We start from the raw sequence: 17,576 nt of genomic DNA, 5'->3' as shown, positions 1-17,576 counted from the left end.
GAGCAAGGACATATCAGTATGTCCTAGGTCATAAAGAGGTTAAACGGGATGTCTAGGACTTTTAAATTGATGTCCTATCCTTAGGATAGGTCATCAATGTCTGATCGGGCAAGGGTGCAACACCTGGTATTCCCACCTCAGATGTTTCTGTTGCTTTGTTCCGGAACTGCTCAGTTATGGAGCTACAGAGTACAGTTCCGTGAACAGCTGGGGTCTACTTATATACCCCATATTTGAATAAATAGAGGCCTAATGTGCAGAACCTGTGTTCAGCCACTATTCGTTCGGGCCAAACATTTCCAGCAAGTGGCAACATTGGGAACAACTAGATGGTGGGGGTGCCAGGTGCCACACCATCACTTATCAGACATTGATAGGATAGGTTATCAATGTTAAAGTCCCAGACAACCCCTTTAATACTGTTATATTTAATGCCAGTATTAATAAATTAGAACATTGAGATGGAAATTTAATTTTCCAGCAGGACTTGGCACCTGTCGACACTGCCACAAGTACCAATATCTGGTTTAATAAACACAGTATCACTGTGCTTGATTGGCCAGCAAACTCGCCTGACTTAAACTCGATAGAGAATCTATGGGGTATTGTTAAGAGGAAGTTGAGAGACACTAGACCCAACAATGCAGACGAGCTGAAGACTGCTATCAAAGCCACCTGGGCTTCCATAACACCTCAGCAGTGCCACAGGCTAATGGCCTCCATGTGTGACGTCCTGGAATATCCAGGTCGTCCCAGGTAGACACAACAACACTACACACCCCCGTCCCAGTTAGGTAGCATCAGTCAAACTTAAAAGCCTTGTCACTACCCTCCAGGTTTCATGTCCACACCAGGGGGGTGGAGCCAGGTGGTTAGCTCCACCCACCAAGGAGTTCACAGGCCTGGAGGCGGGAACTTAGTAGTCAAGTTCAAGTGAGTTGAGAGAGTGGTTTTGACAGTGAAGGAGGGAGGTTGTGTCCAGAAGCAGACCTGTGCTCAGGCCTTCCAAAGACTACTCCGGTGGCTGGGTTGGAGCCCAGTCACCATTGGCAAGGAAACAGATGGTAGTGGCCGCCTGCAGGAGACCGGAAAGACGACCAGTGGAATTGTTAGGGACCAGGACAGGGTAGTGGCCCGCCAGAACCGAACCGGGGAGCCAACTGAATACCGGAGCACCAGGCAGGGTACTCAGACCCCGAACTAGGCTAGAAGCCACCACCATAGTTGAATTAACTGATTGCGGTCTGGACCTCAGGGGTTCATTCCCACCTAAGTCCCGATTGAAGGCAACAGCCCAACCATTCCGGATAAGTGCCACCGCCAAGGGCAAGAGATCCAAAGGGCCAGCATCTGCTGGCAAACGGGCTCCTACAACAGATACACGTCCGGGAGCTGACTACTTGTGCCTAGGCACAGGAGTCAAGATTCACACACAGAGGTGCAGGAGAAAGGCGGAGATTACCAACCTAAACTGGGAAAAGCTGCAGCCGGCTGCGGGCCCCGTTCATCACTTCGTTTGGTTTACCAGTGACTCCAGTGTCTTGTGTCAGAGTGAGTACACCAGTGCCATCCGGCACCACGCCGCGCTGCACCGCAACACTACACCCTGCATCTGGGCCTAGGCCCACCGGACCCCGGGACCAACATCCCCTACCCACGGGGTGGTCAACACCTAGCTGCGCTACTACACCGCTCCCGGGGGCCCCCACACCTTCACCGCAGTGGTGGTGTCTACAATCACCACAACCCGTGGGTGGCGTCACGAACTATCACTTCAAACCAAACACCCAAATCCCTGCGTGTAGCACCAACTCTCTTGCAGAGCGACGTGACTCCCGGGTCCATGAGAGGCTCAAGCCACCACCCGCAGTGTGAGCATGGATCCGAGCGGCTCGGCGGCCGCAGCCAAGCCCACGGGGCGGTACACATCGACTCTTCTGGCATCACGAACAGGATTGAACCAGTCCACTTACCAGTGGAAGTGCGCCTTGAAGTCCCCGTCAGTGGAGTCCTGCTAAAAAAGTTGAAAATCTGCCATCTTTGGTGCGAAGAGTTCCCGCCCGAGCCGTCTTCCCTGAGCAGAAAAGGCGCGAAAGCGAGGCCCTGCCCCCTGAGAGCGGAGCGGAGCAAAAAGCAAGAGAAGTGCTCAGAAAAGACCAAGGGGGAGCGGGGGAGCCGGCTGCTGCAGATGCCCGCGGGAGAAGAAAAAGGAGAATGTCGGCATCCAGGGAGGTGAGCAGAGCGGCACCCGTCACCAGAGTGGCGGGGCCTGAAGGTAAATCAGTCAGCCAGCCGGCGGCTCCCGCTCCAGTCGCAGGAGCGGAGGTCCCGGGGATGCCAGCAGTCCCAGCGGCACCCATCGAAGGACCGGCCGGTGGTGACGACCCTGCGACGGTAACGGAGCAGGCAGCGGTAGGCTGCCTGGTTGCACCTGGGAGGCCAGAATTGGAAAGCAGCGACTCCGATAGCAGCATCCCGGTGGCTACTTATATCTCGTGGGATGGCGGGAACAGCTACCGGATGGCTGGTACCAATCTGCAGGCATTGCGGCCTACCCGGGAACTTTGCCAGAGTGTGCCCCAGAGGTGCCGAACCTTAAAGTCGCAAGTAACCCCTGAAGTTTTACAGTTCAACGTTTTAAAGTTCAAATTTAAAGGACCCGCTCCTGTAGTGCCGGAATCCTTTGTTGAACACCCCCGTGTTCCCGAGGGGCGCCATCCGGCACACCGGGTGGAAGGAGCCGGACCCTGCCTGACTTGTTTAACGCCGCTGGGGCTGGAAACCGGTGGGCACCATCAGGGGTCGGAACCCCTAATGGAGGACAGCAGGGAGTTCAAGAAGCGAGGACAGTTCTACAAGTGGAGCCCGGCTACCATACCCGCACCGCAGGCAGTGGAAGACGGGGTCTTTATGGACAGTGCCACCGTGAGTGAGTGTGGCATTGGGGACCCGTGCTGCCCTTTGGTGGACAGGGGAAAGTGGCTGGAAGAGGATGCGCTGGCAGCAAAGTTTTACAAAAAGTAAGAGTAAGGTAGCGGATCCCCGTTGCCACAAGGACAGTCCCCGTTGGGACCCACCTGCAACTCCCCTTTGGGACCTATGTTTATGGTAGCGGACCAGCTACTGAAGCGCCTGTCCCTGTTGGGACTTTTGTTGCCCCTTTCGTAACATGAGAAATCATGAACATGGCTGAGAACTAGCAAGCCACCCAAAAACTTTTGGGCTTGCAAATAGTGCCCTTATTGCCCTTCCCGCAACTTCCGGTCTCCAGAGAGGCTGGTTGGAGGGAGGACCTGCAGCAGAACAGGCTGGGGTCCGGTCACCACAGGAACCGGTGACCATCCTCCGGATCAGGGGTCCCCTGGACGTGGGGCCTCTGAGTGACTGCCGGGTGCGAAGCACCGTACCCGTTCCCGCTTGGGTTGCCTGGCCAAGTTTCTGATCCGGACTGGGGAAAAGGGGTGCTGCCCACTTCTTAGGGGCAGCATCAAGGCTAGGTTGCTTGGGTGGGAAAGCGGAAGGACATGGACCCGTTGTTATTAAACATGTTTGCAGCGTTAAAAGTGATGTGCCTCCCGTAAGGGAAGAAAAAGAAAGCTTACATATTCTTGAAAATGTAAATATGTTGTTATGAATGTACATGTCTTTCTTATCTTTTTGCAATTTACAACAAAAAAAAACGGTGATGAACAGACAGCCCGCGGATGGTCTGCATTAAATCAAGGGGGAATGTGACACCCTGGTCTATCCAGGTCGTCCCAGGTAGACACAACAACACTACACACCCCCTTCCCAGTTAGGTAGTATCAGTCAAACTTAAAAGGCTTGTCACCACCCTCCAGGTTTGATGTCCACACCAGGGGGTGTGGAGCCAGGCAGTTGGCTCCACCCACCGAGGAGTTCACAGGCCTGGAGGCGGGAACCTAGTAGTCAAGTTCAAGTGAGTTGAGAGAGTGGTTTTGACAGTGAAGGAGGGAGGTTGTGTCCAGGAGCAGACCTGTGATCAGGCCTGCCAAAGTTTACTCCGGTGGCTGGGTTGGAGCCCAGTCACCATTGGCAAGGAGGCAGACAGCAGTGGCCGCCTGCAGGAGACCGGGAAGATGACCGGTGGAACCGTAAGGGACCGGGACAGGGTAGTGGCCCGCCGGAACTGAACCGGGGAGCCAACTGGATACCGAAGCACCAGGCAGGGTACTCAGACCCCGAACTAGGCTGGAAGCCACCACCATAGTTAAATTAACTGATTGCAGTCTCAACTTCAGGGGTTCATTCCCACCTAAGTCCCGATCGAAGGCAACAGCCCAACCATTCCGGATAAGTGCCACCGCCAAGGGCAAGAGATCCAAAAGGCCAGTGTCTGCGGGCAAACGAATTCCTACGACAGATACACGTCGGGGAGCGGACTACCGGTGCCTAGGCAAAGGAGTCAAGATTCACATACAGAGGTGCAGGAGAAAGGCGGACATTACCAACTTAATCTGGGAAAAGCTGCAGCCGGCTGCGGGCCCCGTTCATCACTCCATTTGGTTTACCAGTGTCTTGTGTCAGAGTGAGTACACCAGTGCCATCCGGCACCGCACCGCGCTGCATCGCAACATCACACCCTGCATCCGGACCCAAGCCCACCGGACCCTGGGACCAACATCCCCTACCCACAGAGGGGCCAACACCTAGCTGCGCTACTACACCACTCCCGGGGGCCCCCACACCTTCACCGCAGCGGTGGTGTCTACAATCACCACAACCCGTGGGTGGCGTCACGAACTATCACTTCAAACCAAACACCCAAATCCCCAAGTGTAGCGCCAACTCCCTTGCAGAGCGACGTGACCCCTGGGTCCGTGAGAGGCTCAAGCCACCACCCATAGTGCGAGCACGGATCCGAGCGGCTCGGCAGCCGCAGCCGAACCCGCGGGGCGGTACACATGCCACGCCGCACTAATACAGTAATTCATGCAAAAGGAGCTCCGACCAAGTATTAAGTCATTTACTGTACAGACTTTTCAGTAGACGCCAACATTTCTGAGTGTAAAATCATTTTTTCAGTTGGTCTTATATAATATTCTAATTTTTTGAGATAATTACTTTTGGGTTTTCATTGGCTGTAAGCCATAATCATCAACATTAACAGAAATAAACACTTGAAATAGATCCCTCTGTGTGTAATGACTCTATATAATATATAGGAATAGATCCCTCTGTGTGTAATGACTCTATATAATATATAGGAATAGATTTCTCTGTGTGTAATGACTCTATATAATATATTTGTAGCATCCAGGCATATGGGGTACTCGGTTCTGGGCAGTGTATGTCTTGTGGATGTCGGAATGGTGGCCGTTACCTGGTTCCGTGCCCTGAGCCCTTTTTGTAAGGGGGATATTTACAGAGGATTGGTGAATAAAGTTTATTCGTGACGCCAGTTGAGGTGTTGCGGCTATATGAAGGGAGCCGCTGCTGCAAACTGTCTCTACTGGGGCTGATGGAATTAGCAGCTAGTATGGTAATCCCTCCGCAAGTAGGGTATTGCCCCAGTGGGTGTAGGGTGCGGTGGATGTCGGAAGAAGGAGTCCAGACAGCAGGGAGTAAACCAGTTGCACTGAATTCCTGAGATGTTAACTGGCTGCCCAAGGCTGGCTGGTTTCACCTCCAGCTCCCCTTCGTCCCAGTGCCAGTCTGGCTCTCTGGCATGAACCCTGTGGGTAGGGAGTCTCTGGTCCTGTTCCCGGCTCTCGCTTTGCTACTGAGTCTTCGGATGCTTTAGGGTCAGCAAGGTCCTTGATGGTCCCCTTTGCTGTGCAGGTGTTAACAGGTCGTGTTGAAGCATTTTCCTGTCCTGGGGTCCTGTACCCCGTTGGTGCGTAGTTCCGGGAATACTCCGCCATACTCCACCAGTAACCACCTCTCCTGGGTACCAGGTCACCGTTAACCCAACTCAGGGTGTCACTTGTCTGCTCCCTGTCACTGCAGACTTACTCCCTCCACAGTCTCTGCTAGACTCCACTGTCTTCCTGTCTGCTCTGTCCTCAGTCCACCCCTCCCACCTGGTCAACTAGTGGACTGGAGTGGCTCCACCAATAGGCGGCCATTCATTGGTCCCACCCTAGCTGAGTACCATTGTATTTGGGATTTGTTGGGGAAAACTGGGATTACCTGGGTTTTTGGTGTTACCGGCACTGGGGTTCTGGGTCCCTTAGGGGATAGGCCCTGCATCCTGGGGGGATGCAGAACTTTGTAGCACCTGATGGTCTCAGGAGCGCTACATATATATATACAGTCAGGGCCAGAAATATTTGGACAGTGACACAAGTTTTGTTATTTTAGCTGTTTACAAAAACATGTTCAGAAATACAATTATATATATAATATGGGCTGAAAGTGCACACTCCCAGCTGCAATATGAGAGTTTTCACATCCAATTCGGAGAAAGGGTTTAGGAATCATAGCTCTGTAATGCATAGCCTCCTCTTTTTCAAGGGACCAAAAGTAATTGGACAAGGGACTCTAAGGGCTGCAATTAACTCTGAAGGCGTCTCCCTCGTTAACCTGTAATCAATGAAGTAGTTAAACGGTCTGGGGTTGATTACAGGTGTGTGGTTTTGCATTTGGAAGCTGTTGCTGTGACCAGACAACATGCGGTCTAAGGAACTCTCAATTGAGGTGAAGCAGAACATCCTGAGGCTGAAAAAAAAGAAAAAATCCATCAGAGAGATAGCAGACATGCTTGGAGTAGCAAAATCAACAGTCGGGTACATTCTGAGAAAAAAGGAATTGACTGGTGAGCTTGGGAACTCAAAAAGGCCTGGGCGTCCACGGATGACAACAGTGGTGGATGATCGCCGCATACTTTCTTTGGTGAAGAAGAACCCATTCACAACATCAACTATAGTCCAGAACACTCTCAGTGAAGTAGGTGTATCTGTCTCTAAGTCAACAGTAAAGAGAAGAGTCCATGAAAGTAAATACAAAGGGTTCACATCTAGATGCAAACCATTCATCAATTCCAAAAATAGACAGGCCAGAGTTAAATTTGCTGAAAAACACCTCTTGAAGCCAGCTCAGTTCTGGAAAAGTATTCTATGGACAGATGAGACAAAGATCAACCTGTACCAGAATGATGGGAAGAAAAAAGTTTGGAGAAGAAAGGGAACGGCACATGATCCAAGGCACACCACATCCTCTGTAAAACATGGTGGAGGCAACGTGATGGCATGGGCATGCATGGCTTTCAATGGCACTGGGTCACTTGTGTTTATTGATGACCTAACAGCAGACAAGAGTAGCCGGATGAATTCTGAAGTGTACCGGGATATACTTTCAGCCCAGATTCAGCCAAATGCCGCAAAGTTGATCGGACGGCGCTTCATAGTACAGATGGACAATGACCCCAAGCATACAGCCAAAGCTACCCAGGAGTTCATGAGTGCAAAAAAGTGGAACATTCTGCAATGGCCAAGTCAATCACCAGATCTTAACCCAATTGAGCATGCATTTCACTTGCTCAAATCCAGACTTAAGACGGAAAGACCCTCAAACAAGCAAGACCTGAAGGCTGCGGCTGTAAAGGCCTGGCAAAGCATTAAGAAGGAGGAAACCCAGCGTTTGGTGATGTCCATGGGTTCCAGACTTAAGGCAGTGATTGCCTCCAAAGGATTCGCAACAAAATATTGAAAATAAAAATATTTTGTTTGGGTTTGGTTTATTTGTCCAATTACTTTTGACCTCCTAAAATGTGGAGTGTTTGTAAAGAAATGTGTACAATTCCTACAATTTCTATCAGATATTTTTGTTCAAACCTTCAAATTAAACGTTACAATCTGCACTTGAATTCTGTTGTAGAGGTTTCATTTCAAATCCAATGTGGTGGCATGCAGAGCCCAACTCGCGAAAATTGTGTCACTGTCCAAATATTTCTGGACCTAACTATATATATAGATATTTTAAGTCATAGAGATGCACTTGTAGCTGATTGTGATCTGTGGGGGGTGCAAGGGAATTTTTCATGAGTGCAATTTTTGCTTTGGGATTTTTCTTTTGTGCACTTATGACAGTGGGGCTTTTCTTTGTTTATTTTTTATGTGGGCTTTTGTTTACATGGCCGTTTAAAACTATATTAATTCCATCCTTAAAAAATTAGGTTCTTTTTTTCGTTTTTACCTAATATTTTAATGCAACACGCTAATGCAAATGAATCTTTACTATTTTAAATTCACGAGCATCATTGTTTTTTTCTATTTAGCAGATGCATACTGCTAAAGCTTAATAGAGTAAAATATCATACTAGTTTATATGCCATTATATTCTGCCTGCCAGAGCAATAATGGCATAATAAACAATATGAATAGGATTCTATCTTGGAAAGCTGATGTATTACTTATGCATATGAACTGTGCTTCATGTAGAAGGATTGTGCAATGCTAAATACATTTTAAATTATTATTAGTGTAATTATTGGGACATGTGTAAACAAAAATATTGTATGCTAAAAATGTGTTTATTTTTCTTAGCCTTTTTTCTTTATATTTGCTCGGCTAACTTGTGGCAAAGTTTCTATGATGACACACTTTGTTGCTTTTTGAAAATATGGTATGTAAAACTAGGTTAGGTGTCCATGGTTATGACCACGCATATAGTCACAGTTAGTTAGTTAGTTATTCGTGGTCATAACCATGGATACTAAGGTCCTACATATTGGGATAGGATCTTGGAGATGGGAATACCTCTTTAACTCATGCAGTCAGAAAAAAAACTGCAGAGAAAGTTGAGAGACTAATAAAAAGTGCTTAAAGTGATTGTCCATTTTGGCCCATCCTTTAAGACAATTACAGAGCTTCCGGCTACTGGGAATTTAGTATTCAATAAACCTTTGGAGGAAGCCACAATTTTCTGACTTCATAGAGCAATTAAAGCTTTACACAGTTCTAATTGAAATCAACAGAATATTGATGCAACCCATGGATGTCTAAGGCACCCTAAAAGTTAATATGTAAGAATAAATATGTTATCACTTATCAACAGAATGGGTATAAATCATTGATTGGTGGCGGTTTTATTACTGGAACCGGCACCAATTGGAAAAACGGGGCAGTTTTCTCCTTGTTGGTATGAAACAGCAGTGTTCATGCTCGACCACCACTCCATTCATTCCCTATGGGGCTGCTAGAAAAAGCCGAGAGCAGCATTCAGCAGGTTCATATTGAATGACTGTAGTGATAGGTGAAGATACCACTACAACCAATGCAGCCACCAGGGGCCCAGGAGACAAGGGTGCCCATGTTTAGAGATTAGCAAATCTTTCAAAGTTTGGTTCACCGATCTTTACCGAGCTTCCCAGTGTTCATCGAGCTGTTCGAGAAACAGATTGGCAAACTTATCGAACCAAATTAATTCAATGGGAGGCCAAATGTGCTGTAAAATGGTGTAGGGGCTGTAAAATAAAGAAAAGAAGGAAGGAGGAAAATCAGGGCATGCTTACCAAGTCTCTGATGCGGCTGTACTTCTGGGGCCACTCATTATCCCTCATACATATTCACTGCTTTCCCTGCCTACTGGCATTTTTGATTGTCTGCAGTCAGACCTAGGCCCCAGACAACATCTGTGATTGGTTGGATTCAAAGGCCATGTCTGCTGGTCTGTTATATCCAGGTGTAACATACCTAAATAAATAAAATGGCGTAGGGTCCTCTCATCTATTGATACCAGCACAGATAAAGCAAATGGCTGTTGGCTGCAGCCCCCTGTCATGCACTTATCTTGCCTGTGTATCAAAATAAGAGGAATCACATGTGACTTTTTTAAATTATTTAAATAAATAATTGTTAAAAACGGTGTGCGGTTTCCACCCAATTTTGATACCCAGCCAAGATAAAGCCCGAAAGCTGGGGACTGGTATTCTCAGGCTGAGGAGACCCATGCTTATTGGGCCCCACCAGCCTAAAAATAACAGCCTGCTAAAGCCCAAGATTGCTGAATCCATTAGATGTGACAATCCCTGCACTTTACCTAGCTCATTCCATTGCCCTGGTTCAGTGGCAATCGGGGTAATAACGGGTTAATAAAAGCCCACAGCTGTCACTAAGGTGGGCTTTGCACACTACGACATCACAGGTGCGATATCGGTGGGGTCAAATCGAAAGTGACGCACATCCGGCGTCGCAGTCGATATCGTAGTGTGTAAATCCTTTCTGATACGATTAACGAGCGTAAAAGCGTCGTTATCGTATCATCGGTGTAGGGTCCGACATTTTCATATTTGTGCGGCAGCGACAGGTACGATGTTGTTCCTCGTTCCTGCGGCAGCACACATCGCTGTGTGAGAAGCCACAGAAGCGAGGAACATCTCCTACCTGCATCACCGCTTCTAACGCCGGCTCTGCGGAAGGAAGGAGGGGGGCGGGATGTTTACGTCCCGCTCATCTCCGCTGCTCCGCTTCTATTGGCCACCTGCCATGTGACGTCGCTATGACGCCGCACGACCCTCCCCCTTAATAAGGAGGCGGGTCGCCGGCCAGAGCGACGTTGCAGGGCAGGTAAGTGTGTGTGAAGCTGCCGTAGTGATAATGTTCGCTACGGCAGCTATCACAAGATATCGCTGCTGCGACGGGGGCGGGGACTATCATGCTCGACATCGCAGCATTGGCTTGCGATGTCACAGCGTGAAAAGTACCCCTAAGCCCTAGATTTATAATGGGAGGCATCTATGAGACCCCCCATTACTAATCTGTAAGTGAAAAGAAATAAACACAAACACAGAGATGCTGGTGGGCGGGGAAAGCAGTGAATATGTATGAAGGACAATGAGCGGCCCTGGAAGTACAGCCATGAGAGCAGTTACAGCCATGTGGAGACTCAGTAAGCATGTTGTGCATTAACCCTTTTGCTTCCTTTTTTTTTTAAGTGATTTCACTTGCCAATCACAGCCATGACAATACTGACATGGCTGTCATGGGGCTGGGAGTGGGTTTTCTGCAAATGAACAGTTACTGAAAGTGCTCGGGTAGCCAAGGCTCATACCAAATCTGAAATTTGTGAATGTGAACTGAATAGGTTCACTCACCTCTACCCACATTCACCTCAAAAGCAGGTGGAATTCAGCATTATAATGAAATATTGAACTGCAAAGGGCCCATATACTGTTCTTGCAGAGAGGCCCACTTTTATATGCGCCCCTGAATAGAGTACTGGCTGTGCCTTGCAGCTCTATTCTTTCTGGGGTAAAAGTGTCTCAGTTTGATGATAAGTACCAGTGTATCAGTGATATCTTACCTTCATTGAACAATCCCTTTAAGTTCAATGATAACTGAACAGTAGAGGATAGTATTTCTTTACAAGGTTCAAAAGAAAGAAAAGTGGAATTAAAGTTTACCTAATGGAGTCCTTTATGAAATATAATGGCTTGGCTGAATGCCCGGGTAAATAAACCAACAGGAAATAGTTGTGTATGTATCACATACTATTGGCATTCTTGAAACCAAAGTAAACAATTGTCTAAACTAATGTTTTCATTGTCCCGGAACTAAAGTAACCCAATCCATTCATTCCATCCCAACAGTTGTTTGAGGTAACTAGACGGTACGCCTGCTGTCACAATGACCCTATCTAACCTCTTCACTACTTGAGTTCAAGTCCAATTAACCTTTCGGTAGAAGCACAACTGTTCAAAACCACCCCAGTCAATACTAACGTATAGTAATAATTTCTTTTCCTGTCTTGCGAAAGGGCAAGAGTCCGACCTCGCCCCGTTTCACACAATGGCAGTCATTTGTCAATGTACTACAAGAACATTGGTGGGTTTTACCAGTATTTGTTTCAACTGTGTTAATCAATTATACCGACTATCTCTCTTAGTTTACCTGACATCGAGAAACATGTCCTGAAAAATGACCGCGGCGGTGCTCAGAATTGGTAACTAAGTAACCTAATTAAAAGAAAAAAAATCAACTAAACATTCTAGAATTTTAGATTTATCATGAAACAAATGCAGGAAACATATATACAGTATAGAAAAAAATAGTTGCCAACCTAATATTGTTGCCTACTAAAAGACACATAATAAAATTTATGGTCGTAAAAGCCTTTCAGGCAGTACTCCTTATATTTTTTTTATTAGGTCCATGCACGCGGAATCTACTTAATGTCAATTTTGTCCAAGAGCTGCACTGCACAGAGTATTTTATTTTAGACAAGCAGGACACGATGATAAATTGATAATTGACCCCGAGGCCAGAGCAAATAAAGAGCCACTGTTTTTCATCAGACCTACATGGTCACAAACAAAAGGGAATAATTCTAATTGAGCATGAAGAACTAAACAATTATTGAATAATCTATTATTTCAACTTTAGCTCTTAGAGGTTTTTTTTAGACAAAAAGGAGATGAGAAATGGTACAATTAACCTTGTGGTATAAAATAAGCTGTAATATGCAAATAAATTGTACATTTTTATCATTGATTTTGTGTATTGTTCAATTGGATGTGTACGTTGGAGTCATAAGAGGTCACTATATATGTTGTACAATGAGAAGTCTTCAGGGATGACTGCAATAAACAATATTTTGCATAAAAAAATGATAAAACTTACAGCAGCATGTTTACTTTATAAAATTTCCTTTTGTTAGGAGGATATCTTAAAGTGATCACAGATTGTCTTGCTGCTGTATTATTGTTCTGATTCATTCTTGTCTCAATTATTGCAACTTATTACTACTTACTCTTCCCCCTCATTATACACCCCCCCCCCTCAAAACTGTCCTAAACAAAGCACCCAGGCTCATTTTCTTGTTTAAAATACAGTATAAACAGTGATGTAACCAGAGTTCTATTGGCACCAGTGCAAAATTTGGACCTGGGTCCTCACCAGAATGTTGGGAACTAAGAGAGAATATAGTGTATAACAGGGCGCTGCAGACCATGAATGAACGAATAATAATTAATTTTATTTCACTACGCGTTTCAAGGACTGTGCTGTTCTCTTCCTCAGGTGCTCCTGACCACGTCTATTGTTACTCACTCGACTACAGCATCCTGAGGATGAACTGATGAACACCTTCCCTGTCACACGTGGAGACACCGTGCTCCACCAGCAGCTGCAGATCTCTCTATGTGCCGGTGTCTGAGTCCAGTTGTTTACTGTAGTTGTGCAAGGGTGCACAACCATCGGGGTGAGAAGTACCTCGCATTTAATTTATGCTCACCACCTTTAGCAGGTTCACACAGGAGCGCACCCTGTTTTGTATTTTATTCCTACACTCACCAGCATGTTGGTTAGGTGTATAGGCCCTTGTAGCATTCTAGATCTTTAAAGGGAACCTGTCATGTGTAAAAAGCACAAATAACCTGCAGATATGGGGTTAATCTGCAGATTAGTAGTGTTTTAAACCTGCCCGACGCCTGCACATTGAAGCCTGGGGTTGGGAGGAAGTGATTTTTAATCTTACTGGCAGGGATTGGGTTTCAGTCACGGAAGAGGCGCCAGCACAGTCACTGCTCCATGTGTGGAGAGCGGCTAGTGTAATTACGACTCCTGCACTGACTGACAGCCACTCAACATTAGAACCTGCTCTCAGTAAGTGTAGGGGGGGTTATTACAGCCACTGGTCTACATACACAGAGCAGTGACTGAACCCATGCCGTCACCTCCTCTATGACTGAAACCTGAACGCTGCCTGGATGAGTAAGGTTAATTTCCTCCTGGCAGCAGGGATCAATGTGCAGGTGTTGGGCAGGATCAAACACTATTAACCTGCAGATTAACCCCCACACTGCTCCGATACAGTAATAACATCCACCTTATGCTTTGATACATTTGGAACATCCCATATCGTGGCTCCATAATTTACTTAAAAATGTATTGGCCAAAACTGAGAAATACATTAATGTCCCCCTTTGGGGAGTAATATTGTCCTTTATTCTAACCCTTATATAGTAATATTGTCCTCAATGGGCCCATAATGACTCCTAATTAGCCGAATACAGTAATAATGTCCCCCAAGTGGCCATATACAGTAAAATTTGCTAGAATAAACTAATAATGTATGCTCCTCGTTGGGGCCCTTATACAGCAGTTATGTCCCTAATTCTGTAATAATGTTCTACACTCTGTAAAAGTGTCCTCTCTCTTGACCCCATCCGATAATAATGTCTACGATCCTGGCCCCATCCAGTAATAATGTTGTTCGATCAGGCTCCACCCTGAAATAATGTCTTCTGTCCTTGCCCCCATATTGTAGTAATGACCTAAATTCTGTAATAATGTCCCCCATCCAGTAAAAATTTCCTCTGTTGTTGCCCCTATCATTACATAACGAATGGGGGCCAGGATGGGGACATTATTAAATGATGGAGGCCAAGATGATAGATATTATTAAAGAAAGGGGCCAGAATGGGTGACATTATTGCAGATTGGGGAATATTAATACAGAATCGGCTTGGAAGTTGAATATCATTACAGAAAAGGTCCAGAATGGGGAGCAGTATAAGCAGACCTAAGGACATTAATTCAGGATGGGGAACATTATTAAAGAAATGTCTCCATTACTGGAATAATGCGCCATATCCTGTCCCCAATCTTGTAATAATGTATCCCATATGGGGCCCCCATCCTGTATAATAATGTCCCCATCCTTGCCATGATCCTCTAATAATGTGCCCCTTACAGACCCCCATCATATATTACTGTCCTTGGACTGGCTACCGGAGGAATCTCCAGTAATGCCAGGCCTGGATTCAGGTACCTGCAATGCACTCCAGAGCTCTCACCTGAGCTCCGGAGTGCAGCCGAGACTGTACCGCGAGAGCCGAGTGATTGATTCCGGTGCTCTCACCTGAACACCAGAGATCAGCCAGGCCTGTCTGCAGCTGTCATGAACTGAACCGCAGTCGTCGGGGAATCAATCAAACGGCGCTCGCTGTACAGTCTAGGCTGCACTCTGGAGCTCAGGTGAGAGCTCCGGAGTGCAATGCAGGTACCTGAATCCAAGCCTGGCATTACTAGAGATTCCTCCCGTAGCCAGTCCATCTATCATTCTGACCCCATCCCTTAATAATTTTTCCATCCTGGCTCCCTTCTTGTAATAATGTCCTCCAATCTTGTAATCATGTTACCCATTTTGGCCTCTTTCTTTAATAATGATCTTGTGTCCTGTCTCCTTTTTTAATAATGTCCCCAATCCTCTAATAATGTACACCCTTCTGTAATAATGACTATTATTCTGGTCACTTTCTTATGTTAGAATCAGGGCCACGATCGGGGACATTTTTAAATGGTGGGTCTCAGTACTGGGGACGCTATTAATAAAAGGGGGCATGATAGGTAACATTTTAACTGAAGCATACAGGCCTCTATACATCTTCATATGTCAACAGAAAAAAAATGAAAGGGAAAAAACGGAAAATCACCCACCTGTAAAGAGGTTGGCAACAGAGATTGACCTGTGGAAATTTGGTTTGGCTGCTTCAGCCGGACTTTAGATAAAGTTCGGTTTGGGACCCAGACTTCATCTGAATCCCAATGGAAATCACTAATTGGGCAGTTTGGGTCTCCGCCCACATGCAATCAGCCATGAACAGAATACTTCTAAGGCATCCTGGGCATGGTTTTTCTCTTTTTTTTGTTTCTGCACACTACATCCGATACCTCTGTTGTTATCCCCAGTAAGGCCGGAGTCACCCCTGTGAATGACTCGTGCGGGACTCACACGAGTCTCGCATCGCATCACCTGGCATGGCTGCACACTCTCCTGACAGGAGCGGATCGGCTGCATGTATTTCTATGCAGCTGAAATGTTTGTCTCCGGAGAGCATCAGGCCATGCCGGGTGATGCGATACGAGACTTGCCCAAGTTACATGCAAGTCACTCACAAGTGTGACTCCGGCCTAACACTACAAGTGGCTTGCCGAGCATACCCGAGCACAGTGATGCTCACTAGAGTGGTCAGAATAAGTAAACGACCCAAACTATGTTTTTTTTGTAGTCTGTGTTTGGTAAGAACACAAAACACTGAACCTTGGGTTCACTCATCTCTAGTTTGCAGCACTTGCAATATGTATAGCAAACAGTTTCCAAGGGCATGTCCATTGCTTAGGAAATCAGCAACAAAGGTGGTCGGTAGTCTAGATAGTGAATTGTAATAAAGTGTATAAAAAAAGAAAATTTCCAGCACTCTTGGTAGTAGAAATCCAAAGTTGAGGATAAAACATCACGTTAATTGTGTAGACAAATAGAAAAAAATCAGAACCAAGCAGTAGACACAGTCGACACGTTTCAAGCACGCAGGCTCTTAATCATGAGTGGCGAGCTGATATAAATTCCCGAACTTTCTTGTCCCTTTGTAGTGAATTGTAATCAATGAGATCAAAAATGAAATTAAACATTCTTTCTGTTCTTTAGAAAGGAAAGATTTTTTTTTTAAGAAGTACCTTTCAAAGTTACTTTTCTTTAAAAGCACTGTGACGCCCTGGGCAAGACAGGGGTCACAGGTCATGACACCACCACAGCCTACACCCCGGATAGGTACACCAAAGCTACACAAAAATCATTGTTGCCTTCCTCCAGGGGCTGGTGTCCACACCAGGGGGTGGGCCAGGCGGTTGGCTCCGCCCACCGAGAAGTTCACAGCCCTGGAGGTGGGAAAACCAGGCAGATTAGGTTTGGAGTTTGAAGTAGAAAGAGTGAAATGGTAGAGGAGCAAGAGAGAGGAGTAAAAGTGAAGAGAAAGTGACAGTTGAGAAAGCCTGAAGTTGGTCCGGGTGTGTGCCCCGGACTGAGAACAGCAAGGTTAGCAGACGGCGGTGACCGTCTGCAGGAGAGGCTGCTTGGAGGTTGCCGAAAGGACCGTGGACGGGTGGTGGCCCGGCGGTACCGGAGCGGTATACGAAGAGAAGCCAGCACCATTGGCAGGGGCCTTTCGGATCCCGGCAAGGCTAGGAGTCGCCGTGAATTTGCCAAATCCGTCAGTGAAGGGGACCTCTGGGTCTCCCAACAACCAAGTCCCGATTGAAGGCAACAGTCCAACCGTTAGAGAGAGACACCGCCACCGCCAAGGCACCAGTTTCTCAGGGCCAGTGCCTGCGGGTAAAGAGGGGCTCCTCCGGCACATATCCAAGCCGGGGAGCGGGTTACCAGTGGGAACCCATCGCTACCAACATTTCATTAGGTGCAGGGACAGAGACCGTCACCGTCAACTACCGGGGAAAAGCAACAGCAGCCGTCCGTGGGAACCGTCTTTCCAGCCGTATGTTTTACCGAGAACTGTGTCACCGTCTCAGACTGAGTGAGTACCACAGTGCCGTGAGGCACAGCGCTGCCCCCGCGTCCCTGCACCCCACCAAGCCCTGCACCGGCCCTGCCATCCAGCATCCCCCACCTCATCACTGGGCCCCGGGACAACCACCCCCTACCCATGGAGGGGAGAACTAACAACTTTGCTGCTCCCTGTCACCGCTCCCGGGATCCCCATACACAGCAGCGGTGGTGTCCATACAATCACCACAACCGTGGGTGGCGTCACGGACAATAAACTATCCCAAAAAAAACCAAACCCCTTTCACTCACGGGCGAGGAGCGCCGCTCGAGTC

Source organism: Anomaloglossus baeobatrachus, chromosome 1, assembly GCF_048569485.1.
Source record: "Anomaloglossus baeobatrachus isolate aAnoBae1 chromosome 1, aAnoBae1.hap1, whole genome shotgun sequence".
Lineage (NCBI taxonomy): Eukaryota > Metazoa > Chordata > Amphibia > Anura > Aromobatidae > Anomaloglossus > Anomaloglossus baeobatrachus.
The sequence above is the reverse complement of the archived record's forward strand: the minus strand, read 5'-3'. Positions refer to the sequence as shown.